The sequence below is a fragment of the Canis aureus genome, chromosome 20 (genome assembly GCF_053574225.1).
Source record: "Canis aureus isolate CA01 chromosome 20, VMU_Caureus_v.1.0, whole genome shotgun sequence".
NCBI classification, from domain to species: Eukaryota; Metazoa; Chordata; class Mammalia; order Carnivora; family Canidae; genus Canis; species Canis aureus.
In genome coordinates, this window is record NC_135630.1 from 31,890,264 (window position 1) to 31,917,976 (window position 27,713).

The following is a 27,713-nucleotide window of genomic DNA, read 5'->3' on the forward strand; positions in this document are numbered from 1 at the left end:
TTTAAATTATTGCCATAACTATTTTGCTAGTTGGCAAAAGTGATTAATGCCTGGGTGGGTAGAGTGAGATTCCAGTCAGGAAAAGGCTTCAACCTTGATAATTTGTCTATTCAACCTTGATAATAGCATAACTATTTTGCTAGTTGGCAAAAGTGATTAATGCCTGGGTGGGTAGAGTGAGATTCCAGTCAGGAAAAGGCTTCAACCTTGATAATTTGTCTATTCAGATTGTGACTTTTCCCCTTGTGCTGTATTATTTTAATTGACAATTCTACTTATCCAAAATTATTAACCAAATTAAGTCAATACCACCTTTCATTAAGTGAACTAAAGTTGCACAATATGAGATTTGCATCTGAATCCATTTTTTATTTTCTTTTCAAATATCAGTTTGCCATCTGCTCATCCAGAAATGATTCTTGAGTTTAATCCTTAATATTCCATTAGTTCAACCATTGCTCCTTTGCTCTTCTTCCAGTGGAAAATAATGGAGTTTAGGTTTAAAGGACAAAGGGAATAGAGGAAAATAGAGAGAGCTAAGTTTTCACGTGGGAGGTGGCTTTCAGAAGAAATATTTCTGACATCAGCCTCATTAAAGAAAGATCAAAAAAGGATCTGAAGATTAAAAAATTAAAATAGGTTGTCATTTATAATAGTGTAAAGAATTTATGAAGTTATTTTTTATTTAATTGTTCAACAAATATTTACCGAATGACATAAAGCATTTGACAATCACTCTGATCAATTCTTAGAATACACTGGTCTGTAGGAGGATAAAGAGTAGGGGAATTAGTTGACAAAGAAAACAGAATTTTATCAACAATGCTATATGAAGGTGCTTAGTGCAGTGTAAGACAATAGAGAGAGACTTAAGCAACCTAAGTAAAAGAAAGAATTGCCATGGCAAGAAAGGAAAAAAAAAAAAAAAAAAAAGATTGGATAAAGAGAGCACAGTTAAATTATATAAGTCTAGGGAAGGTTTGTTTTTGTTTTAATTCTTAAAGACTGAAAAATTAGATTCTTGAAACAATGTGCAGTAAATATACTCATTTACGAAGTGGCAAAGTTATAGGGATTGCTGCCCAATATAGCATCACAACCAGATTTCAGTGTATTCCGTCATTGAGTCCAAAGGTATCTAAATAAAAGAATCACAATGACACAGGAGATTTATAGAAGCGTTTTTTGTTTTGTTTTGTTTTGTTTTTGTTAGGATGAAGAAATATGGTCCACCTTTCAGTCTCTCAACTCCATTTGGTCCTCCTGCTTGTCTCCAATACACAAACACACTCCACTATAGTAAATCCATCATAGCAGGGCTTGTGGGTTGCCTGTTCTAAGCATTGCTGATCCTAGCTATTGCTTTCACTTCACTGGCAGCTTGAGGCAAAGGTGCTGTGAACGTCAACTCAGAGCATGAGGGTGGTCAGGAAGAAAATATGACACATATCAGTGGGAGAAGAGAGTGAATGATCAAGAGGGATAAGCTCTACTGCAGCAAAGCAAAACAACCAGCAGGTATCCTGGCAGTAAATAATACATTGCTAAGTGGAACTCCGAGGGCAGCAAAAGAGTAGGCGTTGGAATATGAGTTAAGGTTTTATATAAGTATCTGGGGGCATCAGCCTGTGCTCTGGTGTGCTTTGTCACATGTATTTCTGCATTCCAAGAGAAAAGTGCCAAATGTTTCTTGAAGTGCCAATCTTGGACTCTGATTGATGTGTTATTATTGCTATTGTTACCACTCAACCTGTTTCAAAGCCTAATTTAACAGAATATGTTGGACAGTGCTGCCCACACGTCTCACCTCCAAGAAGAGGAGTGATGAGATTAATAATGGTGTCCAACAGCTGCTCCAGCCATCCTGATTGGAGATGCTAATAGGATGAAGGCAGCATGTTAGAATAGATGGGATAAAGGGTGTTAAATTTATATGTCATATCTCTTCTGGAAATTTCATGGTACTTTTATTTTTATTTGCCCAGCTAGTTTTCTGGTTTTAGCGAATGATGTTCATACATGAAAAAATAAAATATTGTTTACAATGGCTGTAAGAATTCAGAGGTTGAGACACAAAGATGACTGACCCACTAATAGGAGAACCATGGCTTAATGAAAATTTCTGTTAATCTGACTTACAAGATTTCCAGGTGTTTTTCTGTAGTTACAGTTGTATTTCTAATAAATCCCCAAATAAAGGGCATATGCAGATTAAAGACAATTTTGGCGGTCAAACGTAGAAGGTAAATCTGCATGAGCTTAGCGCTGTATTGATCCCTATTTGTGCCATTCATCATATAAATTAAAATTAAATGTTAATATATAAATACATACATATAAATTACATTTTACTTGGGGCACCTGGGTGCTTCAGTTGGCTTGAGTGTCTGTCTCTTCTGCTCTCTCTTTCTAATAAATCCTAAAAAACACATTTGATTCAATATTTATTCAATGCTTATTTTATCTATTCTTTACACTAAATAAAAGCATGATGATGTCATGCTTTTTACCATTGAAAGAGGTATAATCTCACTTATTTAATTATTCTGCAACTAGTTGGTGCATTACACTATAATTCAGACATCGAGGGCATTTTTTAAAAAATTACCCACCCTTTTCCTAAAGCAGCTTGCAGTCTGGACATTAAATTTATATACATGAAACATGAAAGTATCATAGAATTATTAAGTTATTAAGGTCACGTGTTAGAGATAAATACCCAAGAACTTGTATTCAGCTATTTAGGAAAGGTTTCCTCTCAGACTGAATGCTACACTTCATAGGGCATATTCATACATTACTGTGATCATTACCATCTACAGCCAGCCTGAACAGTGACGTTATCATGGCTTTTCTTGAGGTGGCACTCAAATACCCATATCTGGACCAGAAAGCTACAGGGATTTCAAAAGCAAAAGTTGAAGATGTACCCACATCATCTTCTGGAAGGAATAGGTTCAGTGATCAGTGATAATGAATGGATAAATTCTGGATGGGCAGGGAGAAGTTATTTTTGCTCCACAAGAGAATAAAAGCAAACCATAAAAGTAGGAGTAACTGTGAAGTAGGAGAAAGATGGAAGAAAGAATATTCTCCACCAGTCAATGTTTCCTACTGCAGGATGTAACTGAGTAGGGGGAGTAGTTCTGGGTTAGGAACGACATTGAATAACAGGAAGAGACGATACGGTTGTTTTCAGAAAGAGTATCAATTTTGAGGTTTCCTTGCATGGTTTTATCATAAATGTCACTAATTTTAAAAGTGTCACATAGAAAAAGGAGCCATGGACTACAAGAACATGGACCAAATGTTATTTTACAATTTCTAGATAGGTAGATGAGTAGATGGATAGATAGACAGATAGATGTAAATATTACGTAGATAAAACAACTATTGTCTATTTGCTGCTGGCACCAAGCAATTGGTGTCCAATCAAAAATACAGTTTGTCTCTCGAGGTCTTCCTACTCTATATTCTATTAGTGTATTTAGGCCTATTTCTTAAATATTTTTAAATATTTAACTATGGAGGGGTGCCTGGGTGGTTCAGTGATTGAGCAGCTGCCTTCAGCTCAGGGTGTGATCCCGGGGTCCTGGGATCAAGTCCCACATCAGGATCCCCACAGGGAGCCTGCTTCTTTCTCTGCCTATGTCTCTGCCTCTCTCTGTGTGTCTCTCATGAAAAAATAAAATATTAAAAAAATTTAACAGTGCAATGTTTTCATAATTATAGATCATAGTCCTTCTAACATTGGTAGCTCCTCTTCTATGTGAAATATATCTATTTTTTAAAAAATAAATATTTATTCATTCATTCACTCATGAAAGACACAGAGAGGCAGAGACATAGGAAGAAGGAGAAGCAGATTCTCTACAGGGAGCCTGAAGTGGGACTCAATCCCAGGACCCTGGGATCACGACCTAAGCCAAAGGCAGATGCTCAACCACTGAGCCACCCAGGCATCCCTGCTATATGAAATCTTATTTGGGGGATCTGGAGATAAACTGTGGATATGAAACAATAATCAAGGTGTACAACTTAACATTCTCCATCAATTTTCCAAGTGGAGGACATAGAAGTGCTGTAATCTGAAAGGTAAAAGTGCATGGAGCTAACTACATGAATTATAAAATAAGATTCTATTTTAATTTACTTTTATATGAATGTACATATTTTATTTTTTAATGTTTTAAAGATATATTTATTTTAGAGAGATGTGTGGGAGGGCCACAGTGAGAAGGAGAGAGAGAATCTCAATCAGACACCCCCTCTAGTGCGAAGCCCTAAGCGGAGCTGGATCTCATGAGCCTGAGATCATGACCTGAGTGGAAACCAAGACTTTGACGCTTAACTGACTGAGCCACCTGGTCATTCCCAAAATGTATACATTTTAAATAAAAAGAGGAATTTGACACCTCAGCAGTCTGTTCCTATCCCAACCTTTCTAGTTGCCCCTCTTCTGCTCTAACACCTATCTTTGCTTGCAAAAGAGGTCATATTCAAATGGGGAGGATGCAGCACAAACTAGCCCTCACTTTGGAAAAGCATCACTAAGTACAATTTGATCTGATTCATTTCTATCTTATGATAATTTAATGGAAAGCAAAACAACTTACTAAGAAAATGAAGGACAATCATAGAAATTTTCATTCTTTATCAGATCATTTTCTTCCTTATATTGTTATCTCCCTAGTGACATGCCGTTATTTTGTAAAATTGTATCAGGTCAGAAACATTACAGTTAGTACTTAAACATCAAGTTCTTTATCTATGGCCATAAGAAAATGAAATAGTTTTTACACTTTCCTTGTGGCACAAAGATTCAAAAATTATATCTTATGTACACCGTACAAAAATCAATAGAACTTTGATTCCCTCCCCAAGAGTACATGCCATACCAAGAATGTGTATCTTGTCCTCAATAAGATAGGTTACCATGGCGGCTTGGATGTCATGCAGGCCCTAGTGTGAATTTATGACCAATCCCTGACGTGTTTAAGCTCCAGATCTTCCCATTTCTAAAATGGAGATAGAATTTACACCATAAGGTTATGGTAACTATTTAAATGAGATGCACAAGCAGAGAGGTTAGCACGGTCCTTGGAATGGAGTGTAAACATTTTCATTAATGTTAGTCCTTCCACAAAGAGTGTGGCATGGTCAGTAAGGTACCCAACGGATATAGTGTTTTAATACTTGCCATGTCTTGTTCCTCAAATTATGATCATCAAGGGCTTGAGCTCAAATTATAATTTCAATCTATTTCAAGTTTATCTTTAGGTCCTGCAGTGGTGAGTGCTGTCATTCTGGTCTGTTTAGAGCCATAAATCATTTTATACAAGAGACCAGCTGTGCTTCACCAAAATGGTAATCACCATTGAACTTTACCGAATTGAGACAAAGTACACACTGAACACTTATTACCAGCTAGTTTTCAGCCTGACTTGAACAAGGCATGTCACATTTACCCTGTCAATAATGTTGACAGGAGTTGATTGTGCCAAATTGTAACTTATAATGGTAAAATTTCAGTCATTGTGACAGGCAGTGGTGAAATACTTTTTGAGCAGCAGGAATTTTCATGGTGGCTCAGAAATCACACCCTGTATATGTTATAGAAAAAAACCTGAGAGATGAAGCTGACTTGCTCTAGGTATCCCAGGCCAGCACTTCGTAGATGGGCATCCCTTATTTGAGGTCTACAACCCATGACATATTTAGAAAAGATCAGATTTGCCAACAAATCCCCAACTGGCTTTACGTGAGAGTGTTATTTAAACCAAAAGACTCCTTCAGAATTATTGGAGAGATGTATTATTTCCAACAAATGCTCCATTGGTGCACCCTCTCCAAGGAACCCTTTCCTTGATAAACTCAGGTTACCACTAAAGGCTATTTAGTAATACAAAAGCTGCTTGACCTTCTTGGGAAATTTGGCAAAAGATGAATACTTTCAAGGAATATTTCTTTCCTGCTAGGGAGAGATCAAGTGAACCTTTTTTTAGGACTGTATCTCAAGCTCCTCAAAATGCACATGGATCCCAGGTTTTAATTCTTTAAACCTTCATTGTAGTAACTGGTGTCTCAAACTTAATTTTTGCTTCTAAGGATTCTCTTAGTCTATGTTCTATTAGAGGCCATCGTCTACTCTGATGATATATTCCTGAAGATGTCAATGTCATCAGTAGATTTAAGTAACTTTTTTTTTATTTAAGATATAAGTGATTTTTGTTTTAATTCCAGTGTAGTTAACATACATTGTTATATTAGTTTCAGGTGTACAACATAGTGACTTAACAATTATGTACATTATTCAATGCTTATGATAATAAGTGCACTCTTTAATCTTCATCACTTATTTCATACATCTTCACTCTGGTGACCATCAGTTTGTTGTCTAACATAAGAGTCTGTTTTCTGATTTGTCTCTTTCTTCTTTTCTTCAATTGTTCTGTTTTTTAAATTCCAAATCTGAATGAAATCATATGGTGTTTGTCTTTCTTTGATTGACTTATTTTGCTTAGTATAATAGCTTCTAGGTCCATCCACATCATTGCAAATGGCAAGATATCACTCATTTTTAGGGCTGAGTAATATTCCACTCTATATAGACACCAAATCTTTATCCATTCATTGGTTATTGGACACTTGGACTGCCTCTATAATTTGGTTCTGGTGAAAATACTGCTATAAACATAGGGGTGCATGTATCCCCTTGAGTAAATACCTAGCAGTACGATTGCTGGATTGTAGGGTAGTTAGTTACATTTTTAACTTTTTGAGGAAACTTCATCCTGTTTTTCATAGTGGCTGCACCAATTTGCATTCCCACCAATAATATAAAAGTGCTCCCCTTCTCCACATCCTTACCAACACGTGTTATTTCCTGTGTATTTTATTTTAGCCATTCTGACAGGTGTGAGGTTATATATAATGGTAGTTTTTGTTTGTGTTTCCCTGATGATAAGTGAGGATGAGCATCTTTTCATGTGTCTATCAGCCATCTGTATGTCTTCTTTGGAGAAATGTCTATTCATGTCTTCTGCCCATTTTTAAATTGGATTTGTTTGCGGTGTTGAATTACACAAATTCTTTATCTATTTTGGATACTAACCCTCTATCAGATATGTCATTTGGAAACATCATCTCCCATTCCATACCTTACGTTGCCTTTTGGTTTTGCTAATTATTCCTTCTCTGTGCAGAAGATTTTTATTTTGATATAGGCCCAATAATTTTGTTTAGCTTTTATTTCTTTTGCCTCTTGAGACAAATCTAGAAATTTATGGCTGATGTCAGAGAAATTACTGTCTGTGTTCTATTCCAGGATTGTTATTAATTCAGGTTTCATATTTAGTTATTTAATATTTTTTCAGCTTATTTTTGGTATGATTACATGAAAGCGGTCCAATTTCATTTTTATATGTAACTTTTTGGTTTTTCCAGCATCATTTGTCTTTTTTTTTTTTTTTCCATCATTTGTCTTTATCAAAGTATGTTCTTTCCTCTTTTGTCAAGGATTAATTGACCATATAGTTATGGGTTTATTTGGGGTTTTCTGTTCTGTTCCATTGATCTATGTATCTATTTTTGTGCCAATGCCATACTGTTTTGTTTACTACAGCTTTGTAATATAATCTGAAGTCTGGAATTGTGATACTTCCAGTTTTGTTTTTCTTTTTCAAGATTGCTTTGGCTATTCAATATACCCATTGAGGTTTGACTTATCAAGCTTGACTCATAAAGTCTTATTTTCCAATTTCTCTTAAAACTGTATTACATTGCAAACACAGTATTTTACATAATATTTTAATTTGGGAGAGCTTCTAAGGAATGAAGGAGATCATGGGATATAAAGTCACTTTGGAATGGCATGATATGGTCCTCCTAACCCATGGTGGCAAGAAACTTTAGACCTGTGAGGGCTTCCTGTTTAGTGATGCTTATGTGGAATAAGGATGGGTCCATAGGTAAAGCTGCTTATATTAACAACTGGCATCTAGACTGGATCTAGACATTTCCATGTTCCCAGTCCCACCTCGGGTGTTTAAAAGAACAGATACAGACTCAGGATTGAGACTCAAACTGCATGTAAAAAGAACCTCCTCCCACTGTGAAAATAACACTTGGACATATGTCACTGCCAAAAGAAAGGAGTAAGTTGACAAATTTTTGAGAGGGAGGATATGAAATAAATTAATTGGAAATGGTAGTATAAGTATTTCACATTAGAGGACTTCAAATGAGCAAAAATTATGACTTATGAATGTTCCATAAAAATATTTCCTAAATTGGTTACTCAGAAATACTAGCTGCATATTTTGTTTTCTAACTTCCCTGTGAGAAAATTGGATTTTGGGGGTGTTATAGCAACATTTCCAAACTCAAAAGGAGATAGAGCCTGGTTTTAGGGACTTACTATTAAGGGCTTACTATTAAGAGTACATGGCTAATGCTATTTATAACATAGTGTTCATTACCACTCCAGTTCAAACAGTACAGGAACCACTCTGGCTTATCCCTCATTGTCTGCTGGCGTTAAGCAGTGCCACCACGCAGTAGAGGGAACCTATAGAGCCCTGAAGTTGGATTGAGTTTTAGCTCAGATTCTCATCAGAATATGAGCTTTCCAATCTGAACACCTCCCTATTATTTCTGGATGGGATGACAGAAATATATTTGTACCCACTCTAATGACTAACATCTGTTATTGCATATGATAAATGATTTACATGTTATCATTCTTTTAATGGTCCCAAAACCATACAGGGAGGGATCATCATTATTCTTGCCACTGGACAGGTAAGCAAACCAAAGCTTTAAAAGCATAAATAAATTAATAGGCAACTTGGCCAAGAACAGGAACACCACAATGTTTTTGCAGTCACATTTTGAGTTACCGAGTAAAGCAAACAAATGGCTCTTCAAGACCCAGTAGAATTTCTGGCAGAAATTCAGAAATCTGAATTTCTTGGCACTTAGATGTGAGCACAAAACAGGATAGAGGACTATCTAGGTGAAGTAAGAAATGGGCATCAACGTATTTATCCTGGGAATCTCAGGTACCAGGACTGGACAATGACATAAGGAGATACTCAATATCCTAATGAGACTTATATATGATTATGTAGAAAACACATTAAGTTTTCATTCCAGAGTGTGGAAAACAAAACTCTTTCTTATTCTAATGTAGGAGGAACCCCCTTACACTAAGTGGAGGGTGGGAAATCTTAGGAGGTGTTGCACATCAGTTCATGATCTACGTGAATGTGACCACACTATTCAAGAGATAGCATAGCACAGAAATTAAAAAGAGTGAGGGCTCTGGAAATAAATAACCCAGATATTAACTGTTTGATTTTAGGTAAATTACTTAAATTCTTTGTGTCTCAATTTCCTCATCTATAAAAAAGGACAACAGTACCTATCTTTTAGGACATTCTATAAGTCAATACATATAAAACCCTTGAAACAAAGGCTGGCATAGACAAAGCACAAAAAATTGAGCTATTGTTATAATCAATAATTTTGATGTTCAGAATGAATAAGGAATACTCTTTCAAATCTGTCTCAGAAAAATATCTTAATCAATGTATTCTATAGATACCACGTGTCACACAAGCTCTTAAGGACATCTCTGATAGCCAGAGCTTTCAGGCCCATTAACCTCTGGGCTCTAGAGACTAATGCCACACAGTTTCACAAGACAGGCACTTGCCTCACTTAAATCAAATATGCTTCTGGGAGGGAGATTATCTAACTCTATTTTAATATTTTCAGTGCTTCCAGTGTTTTGGCAAGATGGTTTCCACCTATGACATAGATAGGGTTCAGTAACTCTGCTCCAGGTGAACGTATCAAAATTAAAAAGGATATATTAAACAGGATACAATGTGTTGACTTGGAAAGATTAATATCTGTGGCTTCTAAGCAAGGTGTTTGATGAAAACATTACTCAATCTCTTTCAACCATGGCTTCCTCCCCAAAGATTTAGATTTCATATGTACATCTTCAACTAAACACACATGCACACACACACACACACACACACACACACACACAAACACCCTTTGCCAATATTGATTTAACATTTTCCTAAAAATGAAAACTCAATTTCAATAGTCCCATCATTCAATATAAATCAAGAACCTTCTGGATATTATGCAATACTAGTTGTGCTTTGGACTAAGTCATGAAAAAGTTCAAGCCCTCCTTTATGTGATAAAATCATTGAACTTGCATTTATTATGGTTCAATTGAAGCAAAAGTAACCCAAGGGCATGGCAGGAATGGCAAATTAACATGCAGAAACAGACAGAGTAAACTGGAAATCAACAGGGAACTAAAAGACAACTAACAAAAGTGAATTATCTTGGCAAATGGGCAAGTTTGAGATTCCGAAATAAAATGTGTAATGTGAGCATACTGATGCCCAACATAAGATCAGGAGATAGTATTTGCTGAATTTTCCATGTAGACCAAATTGAAGCATAATGATTAGTTTAGCTGAAATTTAAATAGCTTGAAACAGAATGAAATAAACATATCCATTCACAATTGTAATTCAAAATTCTTCCTCTGTCTGGTGAGTGAGGCCTAACTTATACCAAATGACATGAGAAATATGTCGATTTCATTGCTTTTATTACAAGTACAGCTCCCTGGGGCAGGGCTGGCTGGTGAAAATTCATGTAAGCCTGTACACTGTGAACCCTTATTTACAAGGCATTAATAATACATTAGGGAGACAAAGGAGTCAAACAATAAACTCTAACAGCCCTGAACCATGTTGTAATGCAGCTCTGTCCCCAGGCCAAGTCACACCATAGTTTCCTCTTGTCACTGAAGTCTTTTTATTATTCTTACTAAACTTTCTCTGTTGGGACAGGACTTGCTTCAAGAGCTTGGATTATGTTTCAAAACTTGAATTGTCTTGATGTGAGCACCTATGGAAAGTGTGATATTTTTTACTGTGTAAACATTTACCATGGACTGTTCTTGTCTCTTTACAGACATGTGACTGGAACGTTTCAAGATGATGCAAGAGGCCACAGGCTAAATCCTAATTTTCTGTGTTCTCAGATTTTTGTTAGGAGATTGATTTGTTAACCAAATCACATGCAGACCTGCAAAGAAAATGAGAAAGAAAAAAAATAAAAAAAAAATAAAAGAATCTAATATGACCCTGTAGACAGAAATAAACGTTTTGGGAAAGGAATGGGGTTTTTTATATGTAGATGAACACCTTTATTTTTTTAAGTGAGCATTTTTAAAAGACAGGGGTCTTATGCATAATAAAAATGCCTACATGGTAGGCACCCATGAAAATGTTTGTAGAACATTTCATACTGGTTAACAATGTGAGTTTGGGTACCAGAACTGCTAGTTTCAAATCACAACTTCACTCCAAGTTGGTTAATGTTTCTGTGCTAGTTGTGTCATGTATAAAGAAAGAATATCTATTTTAGGGGCACCTGGTGGCACAGTCAGTTAAGCATCTGACTCTTGGTTTTTGCTCAGGTCATGATCTTAGGCTCATGAGAACAAGCTTGGCCTTGGGATGTCTGCTTGGGATTCTCTCTCTCCGATGCCCTCCTCCTCCCCCCCCCCCTTTCTCTCTCTTCCTTTCATTCTCTAAAATAAATAAATAAATCTTTTAAAAATACCTATTTTATAGTTGTGTTTTGCTTGGAAAATTGTATGTATGCAATAAATGTTAGACATGAGGCACTTGGGTGGCTCAGTGGTTGAGCATCTGCCTTCGGCTCAGGGCATGATCCCATATCAGGTCAAGTCCCATATCAGGCTTTCTGAGGGGTGCCTGCTTCTCCCTCTGCCTGTGTCTCTGCCTCTCTTTCTGTGTCTCTCAAGAAAAAATAAAAGCTTAAAAAAATAAGTGTTAGGTATTATTATTGTTGAGTGCTTTTATTTTGCTATTTGTTTCTTAGTTTTAGGATGGCTGATTACCACATTCAAGCTTATATGATGTCTTAGTATTCTTCTAAATAGTTCCAGTAACTGTATACAATAATGTGTTAATGAAAATGAGAGCTATTAGTAAGCTTTGGACCATCCAGCTGCTGTATTTTCTTTTATGACACCTTGAGATATAGCAGAGTGGAGAACTTTGAGGACAAGCTTAAATACAAATCCCAAATCTTCCATTTACCAACTCTGTTACATCAGGATAGTTGTTCTATTGCTCCTGGGGTATAAAAGGCAGACAAGATCTGCCTTGCTCCATGAAACACAATAGTAATGAAATTAAAGTAACCTGTTTGTCTTAAATGATGAGAGTTGAGGACAAACTGTAAAGGCCTATTGAACATCACATTTTTCTTAATCAGCTTCAGTCTAAGGTCTTATAGTAAAGCCCAAGTGGTTCTGAGAGAGCTTTCCACAATCCTCATTCACTGTCTCTTTCCTTTCTCCCTCTTCATGCCACCCTTTCTCTAGTTCTATAAATATTCTGTGCTTTTCCCTGTAGTAATCCAGGTCTGGACGAATGAAGTGACAAACATTAAGCTTACTTAATACCTTAAAATGAATTCTGCCCAGCTCCATGACAGCACTCTTCAACTCATGTTCAAGTGCTGGTTAGATATTTTGTATCCTCAGCTACAATTTGATATATTCTGCACAAAATCCATAGCAGTTAATGCAGTGACACCACATAGTCAGATATCCTATAGAAACATATATTTATTGGAAAAAAACAGTTATTGATCCACTGATATCCGAGGAAGAAAAGGAAAATAACTCCCCTCAGTGATTATTTGGGACATGATATATGAAGAACTGACATGCTAATTCCAGCTTATGATGTAACCTAAATGATTCTCATAACTGGACCTGTTCTGTGCATAGGGAAGTCGAATATATGTGAAACATCTGTTAAGTTCTGAGCTCTATTGTCAATCCAAAGCTCATAATAGCCTCTTTACTGAATAAGCAGATGGCACTAGTTTGCTTAAGAGAGTGGTACACAAATGATCCTATTTTGCACTATGATTAAGACAAATTAAAGAAACTGGTTAATATTAGTTCAAAAGATAAGAGATTACAGCAACAAAAATAGAATATGCAAACATCAAATTTCTCTATTTAGATTTAAAATCTAAGTAAAGCAGGTGAGAGATGAGACATCCATGAGTTTCTCAGGTTATTAAAGCAAACAAGAGAAACAACATGCTCAGGCTCTTAAACATGCTCATGAAATTATCCACTAATGATCACTGGCACTGAGAGCCCAATTCTTGTATTGTTTTGTTTCTGTGTTTTATTTTTTAATTTTCTTCCTTCAGAGGACTGTAACTCAGTAGGGAAATAAGAGGGTGTGCTTTCATTAACTTTAAAGACACTTTACTGAGTGGAAAAGAAAGCCTCTAATTTAACCCCTTGTAAGAGCAACATGGACTTTGGTCACATAAAATTAGTTTTCAATCCAGATTGCACCACTTTATAGCTGCCAGACTTTGGGTGTATTAAATGGCATTTCTCTTCTTACTCAACTACTATAGTGTTTAACATGGAGCAGAGGGGAAGAACGTAAACTTTGGATTAGGATAGACAAAAGTGTGAAGCCTGTTTGTCTAGTGACTTGGGAAAAATAATATACTCTGTGGAGCCACTGTTGTAAAAGGAGACAATAAATCTGGTTGAGTAGTTCTGAGCAGTAAATAAAATGTAGGAGCACAGAGGAATGGCTCACAATAGTTACTCCGTAAATGCCAACCCTTTTAATCTCTACTCTTAGTCCCTCCATCCCATCTGATCCTCCTCCCAATCCATACTGTCCTCAGAGCGAGTTTTTATCAAAGGGAGATCAAATGGCATGTGTAAATGACCACACCATGGTCATGGCACATTTCATTGGAGATCACTGGCAGGTGATTGTTCTGTATCTAGATATCAAATAACCATTTGTAAATGGATCTTTATGTGGAGGAAGATCCATTTGGGGAAATGACTATTGAACAAGAAGATACATCTTTCTTTGAAAAGACCTTCACATTCACAACCATAGCCACGCAAACACTCACAGAGACCTTAGGAAGAGGATAGTTAAACTAGCACATGCAAAAAATATGCAGTATGGATACCAGGGAGGCTTAAATCCTGTACTTAACTGATCATTTTGTTTGTTCCATGAGTTGCTGTCTTAGGTCAAAAACCAAGCTATATATTGTGTTTTATTTGGGAAAGGGATGCTGTCGGAATGTGTGGCCTTTTTTTATTTTAATAACAATCTTACATAATACTTCTGAGATTTTTTTTAGTCTCTCAATCTAGAAAAATAAATGAACTATACTCAAATTTAAAAATGCAAAAAATATTATTAATAAATCATACTAGATTTTTAAATATATATATAATCACTGCCCATTTGAGTGTTGTTTAAATTTACATAAGTAGATAGTGATTTATTGTGTTGAGGCATTCTTTTTTTAATTTTTTTAAAAAAGATTTTATTTATTTATTCATGAGAGACACAGAGAGAGGCAGAGACACAGGCAGAGGGAGGAGCAGGCTCCATGCAGGGAGCTTGATGTGGGACTCGATCCAGAGACTCCAGGATCATGCCCTGGGCCAAAGGGAGGCGCTCAACCACTGAGCCACCCAGGTGTCCCGAGGCATTGTTTCATACTATGATGTTTTAAAAATCCATCTTTCCTTTGAGTCCTAAAATAAAAGGAATAGTCCATACCTTAGTGAGAGATTTCTATTACAGATTGCTTTTCCAGGGACTTTGCTATGCCTTTTCTTGAAAAGTGGTATGTTATAGCTAACAAACAGTAGAGAGAGGAGGAAACATTAGTTTTGTTTTTCTGTCATAATGAATTATTATAAACTAAATGATTTAAAACAACACAAATGCATTATCTTAAAATTCTGAGGATCAAGTGTTCAAAGTGAGTCTTAGCACAGTGGTAACATCAGAGCATTGGCAGGGCTTCGTTTCTTCTACAGGCTTCAGGGGAGAATCTGTTGCCATGGTTTTTCTAGCTTTTGAAGGGAACTTATGTCCTTGGCTTAGAGCTTTCTCCATCTTTGATTACATCGCTCCAACCTAAGTTTCCATTATTGCATTGCCTCTTTTGAATTTGCTCTTTACTGTCTCTCCCTTATCAGGACTCATGCGATTATACAGAGTTAACTTGAGTTATCCAGGCTAATCTCCCTATATCAAGCTCTTCAACTTAATCACATCTTCCAAGTCTCTTTCCATGTCTCTTTCTGGGGATTGGATGTGGACATCTTTGTGGGTCTATGGTTCCAACTACAGAGGTGAATGCAGCTGACTGAGGAATAGAAGAAAAGAGTCCAGGAGATAAAGGAGTTAAAAGATAGAAGGGAATCCTGAAAATGGGGAAACACAAAATGTATCACTAAAGCCTAAGTACACACTTAATGTAGAGGGCTTATTCTTAATGAAATCTATTTTAAGAAGATCTTTGTAGACATGCCATTTTTGATACACAAAATATGGAATTTATGTACCTCCACTGTGCTTCCCTAGCAATTGTAATAACTAATGTGGAAATTCATTTTCAATTTTAGTTTGTCATGCAGCTCTACAATTCGTGAAGGATTTGTAGGAGAAAGGACTAGATAATGTGATTTGACTGTATTATGCAAATGAGCCTTTCATTTCCTGTCTATGTTCAACTGATGAACAGAAAAGTTACACATTACTTCAAAAGATTTAGTGTAAATTTTTTTGTTCATTTTCCCCTACAAGAGATGATTATAATAAACATGATGTAAGTAAAGTTTCTATTCCAAAATATTGGGGTTACCAGGGAGTTGCTATTTTGAACAAATGGTGTTGTTGTTTTATGTCAAACAATGATTTTGAGTGGAGAGACATACTTGGTTAAAATCATGCCTTGGCTACTTAGTAATCATTTAATATGAGTCAATTTTCTCATTTAACACATAGGTATTCTAATGCCTTTCTCATTAGTAATTTTGATAACAGATGAAATAATCTATAACATGCACCTGAGATATAATAATAGCCATTACTTATTGACTGATCCCTCATGGCTTAGTTTATGGCAATTAGAGTTAAATACACGGTATTCATTCATCTAAAATCCATTACTGAAAACCTACAGTATGTTGGGCATTAGGATGGAGCTGGTAAAAAACAAGAATACATGTCATGAGTAAAGATCTCAGTCTTCCTTGCCCATGCTGAGTTCCTAGTATTTCACAAAAGTAGGTTTTCATTTAGCACTCATTTAATTAAAACATGGATGAATAGTATGCAGCTTGTTCAATCAGCATTCTTACATTCTTACTAGGGTAAGGGAAAATAAAATAAATGGTTACACCAAAAGTTAGAAATTTGAAGTTTGTATTTAGGAGGAACACTGAGAACTTTGGGGACCTAGTAGAGAACAGTTACTGGGAGAAAACTCTTGATTTCCTACCAGGTACAAAGTTGGAGAAGTGCATTCCAGGGAACGGGAGCATTATATGTGTAGGAAGAAGAGATTCGAGATATAATCTGGGAGGTAAGAGAGATTTTAAAACGTTTACACTGGACATCAAAAAAAGAGGCAAAGTAGCCAATTCCAAGTGTTGATCTCTCCATCAAAGAAACAGAATGAACTATAGAATTAACTGGGTGTGTTCTAACAAAAGACTACCGCATCCAAGTGAAATCTGAATCTTTAAAATGGTAGGAAACTTTTGACATTTTTACTTAACTTTGCCCTACCCACATTCAGGCTCACAGTGACCTTGGAGAGGGTAGACCACAGTCCTGGTGAGGAACCCTGGCCCCTAGTTCTTCCAGGAGCAAAGTAGGCCTCATTTGCAAGGAATTAAGGCTCTGTTTTTATTTTTGTTTTTCTATTCTAACCTGTCTGACAAGTACTAGAAATACTGATACAAAGTGCGAATCTTCATTTTACATAACTAAGAACTCACCCACAACAGAAAAACAGCAGGTATTTCTTGAAAGTGTTGTAACGTAAGCAAGAAGCTTATAGCTTCCTAGGGCAAAAGATCAGTGTTGAGGTGTACAATAGAGTGCCAAAAGCCTGGAAGAAAAAGCTAGAGAGAGAAATTCTGAACATTTAAAAGCACCCATGAATACTGCTTAATTAAAACAAAACAAAACATGCATGCCCAATGGCAAGATGCTTGTTTAGAAAAGACCCGAGAAATCACCTGTGGGTGATTTCTAAGCAAAGTGCAAGCAGGAAATAAAGACTAAGGTAGAGTTATAAACAATTTGGCTAGGCTGGACACCTGGGTGGCTCAGTGGTTGAGTATCTGCCTTCGGCTCAGGGTGGGATCCCGAGGTCCTAGGATTGCGTCCCACATCAGGCTACAGGGAACCTGCTTCTCCCTCTGCCTGTGTCTCCTCTTCTCTCTGCGTCTTTCATGAATGAATAAATAAATCTTTAAAAAACAAAACAAAACAATTTGCCTAGGCACTGAAGGGATGCTCCAGCACAGCTCTTTTCACCCACAGGTTCTGTCTCCATGCTTTAATAAAACCACCATTTTTTACCAAAGACATTTCAAGAATTTTTTCTTGGTCATCAGCTCTGGCCTGACACCACCAAATTTCACCTACCTTCAAAATTACATCACTTACAGCTGACATGAAAAGCACAAATAATTAAAGAAAAAAAAATGGATAAATTGGATAGCATCAAAATTTAAGACTTTTGTTGCATTCAAAGTGCATGGTCAAGAAATTGAAAAAGCCCTCTACAAAAAGGGAGAAAATATTCTCAAATTACCAAATCATATAAGGGTCTAGTAAAGATAAGGATAAAGAATCCTTATAAGTTAACAACAAAAAGACAAGTGACAAATTTTTTTGATGGCCAAATGACTTGAAATTTCTTCAAAAAACATATTTGAATGGCCAACAGACATATGAAAAGAAACTTAACATCTTTAGTCATTAGGAAAATGAAATGAAAATCAAGACCACAAGGAAGTGCCACTTTATATCAGTAAGAAAACTGTAATTAAAACAAACAAAAGGAAAAATAAGTCTTGGTGGAGATGTAGAGAAATTACAATCCTCATACATTGCTGTTGGGTATGTAAAATGGTTTAACTACTGTGGAAAACAGTTTGGTGATTCCTTGAAGTTAAATATAGAATTATCATATAACCCAATATATATCCTCTTGGTGTATACCTAAAAGAATTGAAAGCAGATACTAAAACAAATACTAGTGTACACATATTCATAGCAGCATTGTTTGTAATAACTAAATGGTGGAAACAATCCAAAATGTCCATTAATAAAAAAAATGAATAGACAAAATTACGTATGTACACGGAATGATATAATATACAGACATAAAAAGCAAAGTATCCATTCATGCAACAATGAACCTCAAACAAGACAAGCTAAGTTATAGAAGTAGAAAAAAAGTTTACCCATCATGCAATTCCACTTATATGAAATATTCAAAACAGGTAAATGCATAGAAAATTCATAGATCTATGTGTCTGTTTTTGTGCCAGTACCACACTGTCTTGATGACCACAGCTTTGTAGTTCTATGAATTTTCTATGCATTTACCTGTTTTGAACAGAATAGAGAACCCAGAAGTGGACCCTGAACTTTATGGTGAACTAATATTCGATAAAGGAGGAAAGACTATCCATTGGAAGAAAGACAGTCTCTTCAATAAATGGTGCCGGGAAAATTGGACATCCACATGCAGAAGAATGAAACTAGACCACTCTCTTTCACCATACACAAAGATAAACTCAAAATGGATGAAAGATCTAAATGTGAGACAAGATTCCATCAAAATCCTAGAGAAGAACACAGGCAACACCCTTTTTGAACTCGGCCACAGTAACTTCTTGCAAGATACATCCACGAAGGCAAAAGAAACAAAAGCAAAAATGAACTATTGGGACTTCATCAAGATAAGAAGCTTTTGCACAGCAAAGGATACAGTCAACAAAACTCAAAGACAACCTACAGAAGGGGAGAAGATATTTGCAAATGACGTATCAGATAAAGGGCTAGTTTCCAAGATCTATAAAGAACTTATTAAACTCAACACCAAAGAAACAAACAATCCAATCATGAAATGGGCAAAAGACATGAAGAGAAATCTCACAGAGGAAGACATAGACATGGCCAACAAGCACATGAGAAAATGCTCTGCATCACTTGCCATCAGGGAAATACTAATCAAAAACAATGAGATACCACCTCACACCGGTGAGAATGGGGAAAATTAACAAGGCAGGAAACAACAAATGTTGGAGGGGATGCGGAGAAAAGGGAACCCTCTTACACTGTTGGTGGGAATGTGAACTGGTGCAGCCACTCTGGAAAACTGTGTGGAGGTTCCTCAAAGAGTTAAAAATAGACCTGCCCTACGACCCAGCAATTGCACTATTGGGGATTTTCCCCAAAGATACAGATGCAATGAAACGCCGGGACACCTGCACCCCGATGTTTATAGCAGCAATGGCCAGGATAGCCAAACTGTAGAAGGAGCCTCGGTGTCCAACAAAAGATGAATGGATAAAGAAGATGTGGTCTATGTATACAATGGAATATTACTCAGCCATTAGAAACGACAAATACCCACCATTTGCTTCGACGTGGATGGAACTGGAGGGTATTATGCTGAGTGAAGTAAGTCAGTCGGAGAAGGACAAACATTATATGGTCTCATTCATTTGGGGAATATAAATAATAGTGAAAGGGAATATAAGGGAAGGGAGAAGAAATGTGTGGGAAATATCAGAAAGGGAGACAGAACGTAAAGACTCCTAACTCTAGGAAACGAACTAGGGGTGGTAGAAGGGGAAGAGGGCGGGGGGTGGGAGTGAATGGGTGACGGGCACTGGGGGTTATTCTGTATGTTAGTAAATGAACACCAATAAAAAATAAATTAAAAAAAAAAAAGAAAATTCATAGATTGATAGTTGCCAGGGCCTGGAGAAAGACAGGGATGGGCTGCAACTGCTTCATGGGCATGGGTTTCCTGGTTTGATTAATGAAAACTTTCTGGAACTAGAAAAATGGTACTTGCATAGAATAGTCATTTTACTAAATATGGCTTGAATTGTGGAAAGTGACTAATTTTGTGTTATGTTGATTTTAGCTCAATGAAAAATATAAAAGAATCCTCCATATGTACCGGAAGGTTAATAATAAGCTTATGTTTTGTTTTTTTTTTAAATCACACAAAGTGATAAAATTAAAATAACTTATAGGAGATTTTTGGTACAATCAGAGTTTATTGTTATGGACATGTAACAGATTACCTTTTGAGAGGTAGGTAGTTTGAGACTTTGACAACAGGGGAGATATTCTGAAGAAAGGATTAAAAAAGAAAACAATAAATGGATACCAAACCGTAGTGGAGACTGATTTTTTTATGTTTTTAAATATCCTTTTAGCATATGATTTTACATGAACAGAGAAAAACTGAATATGCATTTCCTTCTTCTTTCTTTCTCTCCATTTTCCTTCTTTCCATTTTGACTGCCTTCCTTCCTTCCTTCATTCCTTCCTCCTTCATTCCTTCCTTCCTATGGAAATAATATTACAAGTAACTGATACAAATTTGCTCCATGAGATTAGTGCTTTCTATTTACGGTAAAACCTGAACTGCGTTCAAAGGCAAACTTTCATGGGTCTGCAAATTTATATTCACGTAATACATGTTTGACAGTACTTATATCTTAATTACTAAGATTTGTTTATAATACATGTTAGTTTTCAGATTTATTTATTTTTTTATATTTCAACTATTAAATTATATTATTAGGGGGAGGGGCCCCGGAGGAGCCGGGCTGAGGCCGGGGGAGTGTCTCCAGGACAGGAGAGCCCCGTCCCGGAGAAGCAGGAGCTGCACCAACCTTCCCGGGGGAAAGGGGCTCCAGGGAGGTGGAGCAGGACCCAGGAGGGCGGGGATGCCCTCGGGCTCCCGGGGACACTAACAGACACCTGCGCCCCGGGAGAGTGCGCCGAGCTCCCTAAGGGCTGCAGCGGGCACGGCGGGACCCGGAGCAGCTCGGGGGGCTCGGGGGCGGCTCCACGGAGGGGGCTGCGGGGCGGGAGCAGCTCGGGGGGCTCGGGGCGGCTCCGCGGATAGGGCTGCGGGGCGGGAGCAGCTCGGGGGGCTCGGGGGCGGCTCCGCGGAGGGGGCTGCGGGGCGGGAGCAGCTCGGGGGGCTCGGGCAGAGGAAGAGGCTCCGCGGAGGGGGCTGCGCGGCCCGGGAGCGCGAATCCACCAGCGCAGGCTCCGGAGCACAGGGCGCCGGGACACAGCCCAGGATCCCGCCTCCCCCCGGGTCAGGCAGAGGCCGGGAGGGCCCAGGACAGCGAGGACGCTCCTGCCCCAGCTGAGCACATCAGCGGCCCCGCCCCGGAGCCTCCAGGCCCTGCAGACAGAGAGCTCTGGAGCTACTGCGGGAGCTGACTCCAGGGCTCCAGAGCTGGCCCCGCCACTGCGATTGTTCCTCCAGGGGCCTCACGGGGTAAACAACCCCCTGAGCCCTGCACCAGGCCGGGGACACAGCAGCTCCCCCAACTGCTAACACCTGAAAATCAGCACAACAGGCTCCTCCCCCAGAAGACCAGCTAGACGGACAAGTCCCAGGGAAAGTCAAGGGGCTTACAGTACACAGAATCAGAAGATACTCCCCCGTGTTTTTTTGTTTGTTTGTTTGTTTGTTTTGTTTTGTTTTGTTTGCTTTTTAATTTCTGTTAGCTTCCCCCACCCTTTTTTTCTCCTTTCTTCTTCTTTCAAAAGAAAGCAGGGGTAGCCATCTTTATATCAGATAAACTAAAATTTACCCCGAAGACTGTAGTGAGAGATGAAGAGGGACACTATATCATACTTAAAGGATCTATCCAACAAGAGGACTTAACAATCCTCAATATATATGCCCCGAATGTGGGAGCTGCCAAATATATCAATCAATTAATAGCCAAAGTTAAGACATACTTAGATAATAATACACTTATACTTGGTGACTTCAATCTAGCGCTTTCTATACTCGATAGGTCTTCTAAACACATCTCCAAAGAAACGAGAGCTTTAAATGATACACTGGACCAGATGGATTTCACAGATATCTACAGAACTTTACATCCAAACTCTTCTGAATACACATTCTTCTCAAGTGCACATGGAACTTTCTCCAGAATAGACCGACCATATACTGGGTCACAAATCGGGTCTGAACTGATACCAAAAGATTGGGATCGTCCCCTGCATATTCTCAGACCATAATGCCTTGAAATTAGAACTAAATCACAACAAGAGTTTGGAAGGGCTTCAAACACATGGAGGTTAAGGACCATCCTGCTAAAAGATGAAAGGGTCAACCAGAAAATTAAGGAAGAATTAAAAAGATTCATGGAAACTAATGAGGATGAAGATACAACTGTCCAAAATCTTTGAGATGCAGCAAAAGCAGTCCTAAGGGGGAAATACATCACAATACAAGCATCCATTCAAAAACTGGAAAGAACTCAAATACAAAAGCTAACCTTACACATAAAGAAGCTAGAGAAAAAACAGCAAATAGATCCTACACCCAGCAGAAGAAGAGAGCTAATAAAGATTCGAGCACAACTCAACAAAATCGAGTCCAGAAGAACTGTGGAACAGATCTACAAAACGAGGAGTTGGTTCTTTGAAAGAATTAATAAGATAGATACACCATTAGCCAGCATTATTAAAAAGAAGAGAGAAGATTCAAATTAATAAAATCATGAATGAGAAAGGAGAGATCACTACCAATACCAAGGAAATACAAACGATTTTAAAAACATATTATGAACAGCTATACGCCAATAAATTAGGCAATCTAGAAGAAATGGACGCATTCCTGGAAAGCCTCAAACTACCAAACCTGGAACAGGAAGAAATAGAAAACCTGAACAGGCCGATAACCAGGGAGGAAATTGAAGCAGTCATCAAAAACCTCCCAAGACACAAGAGTCCAGGGCCAGGTGGCTTCCCAGGGGAATTCTATCAAACGTTTAAAGAAGAAACCATACCTATTCTCCTAAAGCTGTTTGGAAAGATAGAAAGAGATGGAGTACTTCCAAATTCGTTCTATGAGGCCAGCATCACCTTAATTCCAAAACCAGACAAAGACCCCACCAAAAAGGAGAATTACAGACCAATATGCCTGATGAACATGGATGCAAAAATTCTCAACAAGATACTAGCCAATAGGATCCAACAGTACATTAAGAAAATTATTCACCATGACCAAGTAGGATTTATCCCTGGGACACAAGGCTGGTTCAACACCCGTAAAACAATCAATGTGATTCATCATATCAGCAAGAGAAAAACCATGAAACATATGATCCTCTCAATACATGCAGAGAAAGCATTTGACAAAATACAGCATCCATTCCTGATCAAAACTCTTCAGAGTGTAGGGATAGAGGGAACATTCCTCAACATCTTAAAAGCCATCTACAAAAAGCCCACAGCAAATATCATTCTCAATGGGGAAGCACTGGGAGCCTTTCCCCTAAGATCAGGAACAAGACAGGGATGTCCACTCTCACCACTGCTATTCAACATAGTACTGGAAGTCCTAGCCTCAGCAATCAGACAACAAAAAGACATTAAAGGCATTCAAATTGGCAAAGAAGAAGTCAATCTCTCCCTCTTCGCCGATGACATGATACACTACATAGAAAACCCAAAAGCCTTTACCCCAAGATTGCTAGAACTCATACAGCAATTTGGTAACGTGGCAGGATACCAAATTAATGCCCAGAAATCAGTGGCATTTCTATACACTAACAATGAGACTGAAGAAAGAGAAATTGAGGAGTCAATCCCATTTACAATTGCACCCAAAAGCATAAGATACCTAGGAATAAACCTAACCAAAGAGCTAAAGGATCTATACCCTAAAAACTATAGAACAATTCTGAAAGAAATAGAAGAAGACACAAAGAGATGGAAAAATATTCTATGCTCATGGATTGGCAGAATTAATATTGTGAAAATGTCAACGTTACCCAGGGCAATTTACACATTTAATGCAATCCCTATCAAAATACCATGGACTTTTTCAGAGAGTTGGAACAAATTATCTAAAGATTTGTGTGGAATCAGGAAAGACCCCGAATAGCCAGGGGAATTTTAAAAAAGAAAACCATATCTGGGGGCATCACAATGCCAGATTTCAGGTTGTACTACAAAGCTGTGGTCATCAAGATAGTGTGGTACTGGCACAAAAACAGACACATAGATCAATGGAACAGAATAGAGAACCCAGAAGTGGACCCTGAACTTTATGGTCAACTAATATTCGATAAAGGAGGAAAGACTATCCATTGGAAGAAAGACAGTCTCTTCAATAATTGGTGCTGGGAAAATTGGACATCCACATGCAGAAGAATGAAACTAGACCACTCTCTTACACCATACACAAAGACAAACTCAAAATGGATGAAAGATCTAAATGTGAGACAAGATTCCCTCAAAATCCTAGAGGAGAACACAGGTAACACCCTTTTTGAACTTGGCCACAGTAACTTCTTGCAAGATACATACACGAAGGCAAAAGAAACAAAAGCAAAAATGAACTATTGGGACGTCATCACGATAAGAAGCTTTTGCACAGCAAAGGATACAGTCAACAAAACTCAAAGACAACCTACAGAATGGGAGAAGATATTTGCAAATGACGTATCAGATAAAGGGCTAGTTTCCAAAATCTATAAAGAACTTATTAAACTCAACACCAAAGAAACAAACAACCTAATCATGAAATGGGCGAAAAACATGAACAGAAATCTCACAGAGGAACACATAGACATGGCCAACATGCATATGAGAAAATGCTCTGCATCACCTGCCACCAGGGAAATACAAATCAAAACCACAATGAGATACCACCTCACACCAGTGAGAATGGGGAAAATTAACAAGACAGGAAACCACAAATGTTGGAGAGGATGCAGAGAAAAGGGAACCCTCTTGCACGGTTGGTGGGAATGTGAACTGGTGCAGCCACTTGGAAAACTATGTGGAGGTTCCTCAAAGAGTTAAAAATAGACCTGCCCTATGACCCAGCAATTGTACTGCTGGAGATTTACCCCAATGATGCAGATGCAATGAAACGCCGGGACACCTGCACCCCGATGTTTCTAGCAGCAATGTCCACAATAGCCAAACTGTGGAAGGAGCCTCGGTGTCCATCGAAGATGAATGGTTAAAGAAGATGTAGTCTATGTTCACAATGGAATATTACTCAGCCATTAGAAATGACAAATACCCACCATTTGCTTCCACGTCGATGGAACTGGAGGGTATTATGCTGAGTGAAATAAGTCAATCGGAGAAGGAGAAACATTATATGTTCTCATTCATTTGGGGAATATAAATAATAGTGAAAGGGAATATAAGGGAAGGGAGAAGTGTGTGGGAAATATCACAAAGGAAGACAGAACATAAAGACTCCTAACTCTGGGAAACGAACTAGGGGTGGTGGAAGGGGAGGAGAGCAGGGGCTGGGGGTGAATGGGTGACGGGTACTGAGGGGGGGCACTCGATGGGATGAGCACTGGGTGTTATTCTGTATGTTGGCAAATTGAACACCAATAAAAAATAAATTTTTTATAAAAAATAAAATAAAAAATGGCAATAAATAAATAAATAAGTAAATTATATTATTAGTATATACTGTTAAATTACTCTTGATTTTTTTGTTGTGCTGTGTCCTTTTTCAGGTGAAATGTACAGGAGTGGGCTCTAAAATATATTTACTGCTTCTACTTATTTTTTTCCTAGTTAAACATTTTTTCTTTATTATCTAAATGTAGAGTGAATATTGTTTGAGTTTTGCTCTTTTATTTTTTATTTTTTTATAAATTTATTTTTTATTGGTGTTCAGTTTGTCAGCATACAGAATAACACCCCGTGCTCATCCTGTCAAGTGCCCGTCACCCAGTCACCCCCACCCCCGCCCTCCTCCACTTCCACCACCCCTAGTTCGTTTCCCAGAGTTAGGAGTCTTTCATGTTCTATCTCCTTTTCTGATATTTCCCACTCATTTTTCTCCTTTCCACTTTATTCCCTTTCACTATTTTTTATATGAATGGATAAAGAATATGTGGTTTATTTATACAATGGAATATTACTCAGCCATAGAAATGACAAATACCCACCATTTGCTTCAACGTGGATGGAACTGGAGGGTATTATGCTGAGTGAAGTAAGTCAATCGGAGAAGGACAAACATTATATGGTCTCATTCATTTGGAGATTTTTCCTCTTTTAAAAAAATAATGAAAGCATTTAAGCTTATAAATCTGCCTCTGAGGTTAGCTTCAAGCAGTATATATACGATGTTATGTATCGAATATGTAATGTATCACCCCTAGCTCCAAGCAGTGTAGTATATATATTTTATATATGTATATATATATAAAATATTGAATCATAATGTATCAGTCTTCTTTCTAAGTAGTATATTATTGAATATTCAATTTTGTTCTAACTTTTGACAAAATGATAAATATCTATACATGCATAAAGCATGTGTTCTAGAAGAAAGAAGTACATAATACAATAATAAGTAAGTAGTGGAGCAAGTTAGACAGTGATAAGTACTGAACCAAAATGAATAACCGAAATAGAGGTATTACAAATGTATGGGGCACTGCTTGTAGTAACAGAATAGTTTTGGTAAGCCTCACTAAGAAGTTGAAATTTAAGTAAAACAATTAAAGGAAGCAAGGGAGTTATGCAAATTGTTCTATGGTAGAAGGGTGTTTCAGGCAGAGAAAGGAGCAGAGAAGAGTGTGGTGTGTTCAAGAAGTAGCCAGCAATGAAAGTACATGAGGCAGAGCAAGAGGGAGGATCGTAGGTGAGGGTATCAGAGAAGAAGGGTGCCTAGCTCCTGTAAGAACTTGAATCCATTGTTATACCACTTGCTTTCACTCTGTTGAATGAGAAAGATTATCAGGGGTTTGTGCATGAAGGTAAAATGACTGGACTTCTGTTTCAAACGATTGTCCACCTGCTCTGTTGGGAATATACTCTCAGAAGAAAAGAGTGGAAATTGGATGTGTTAATAAACATGTGCAAAGATCCTGGTAGGGACTAATGATAGACCAACACATAAGAGATGAAGATAGAAAGGAGTGTTTGGATTCCAGGTCTAGTTTAAAGGTAAAAATTGCCATGAAACATGGCTTGTATTGTTCTGACTCTTTGAAATTAATGAGCAGTTGCTTGAAGGAAAGCAAAAGTTCTATAAACATTTTAAAAATGTGACTATTTGTTAGGATAGAATATTTTAATGTTCATTATTTTAATATTATTTTAATTATACATGTACTCTGTGACCATATTTAAATCTTGTCTATTTGGTTTGCCATAAACTAAAGTTTATATATTAAACAATCCACTGTGTGGCAATCTTGTTGATTTTTCCTTGCATTTCAACCAAGTTTTGCTGTTCAGGATCTTTTTTTTTTTAAGATTTATTTATTTATTTATTTATTTATTTATTTATTTATTTATTTATTTATTTATGATAGACATAGAAAGAGAGAGAGAGAGAGAGGCAGAGACACAGGAGGAGGGAGAAGCCGGCTTCATGTCAGGAGCCCGACACAGGACTCGATCTCGGGACTCCAGGATCGTGCTCTGTACCAAGGCAGGTGCTAAACCGCTGAGCCACCCAGGGATCCCCAAGTTTTGCTG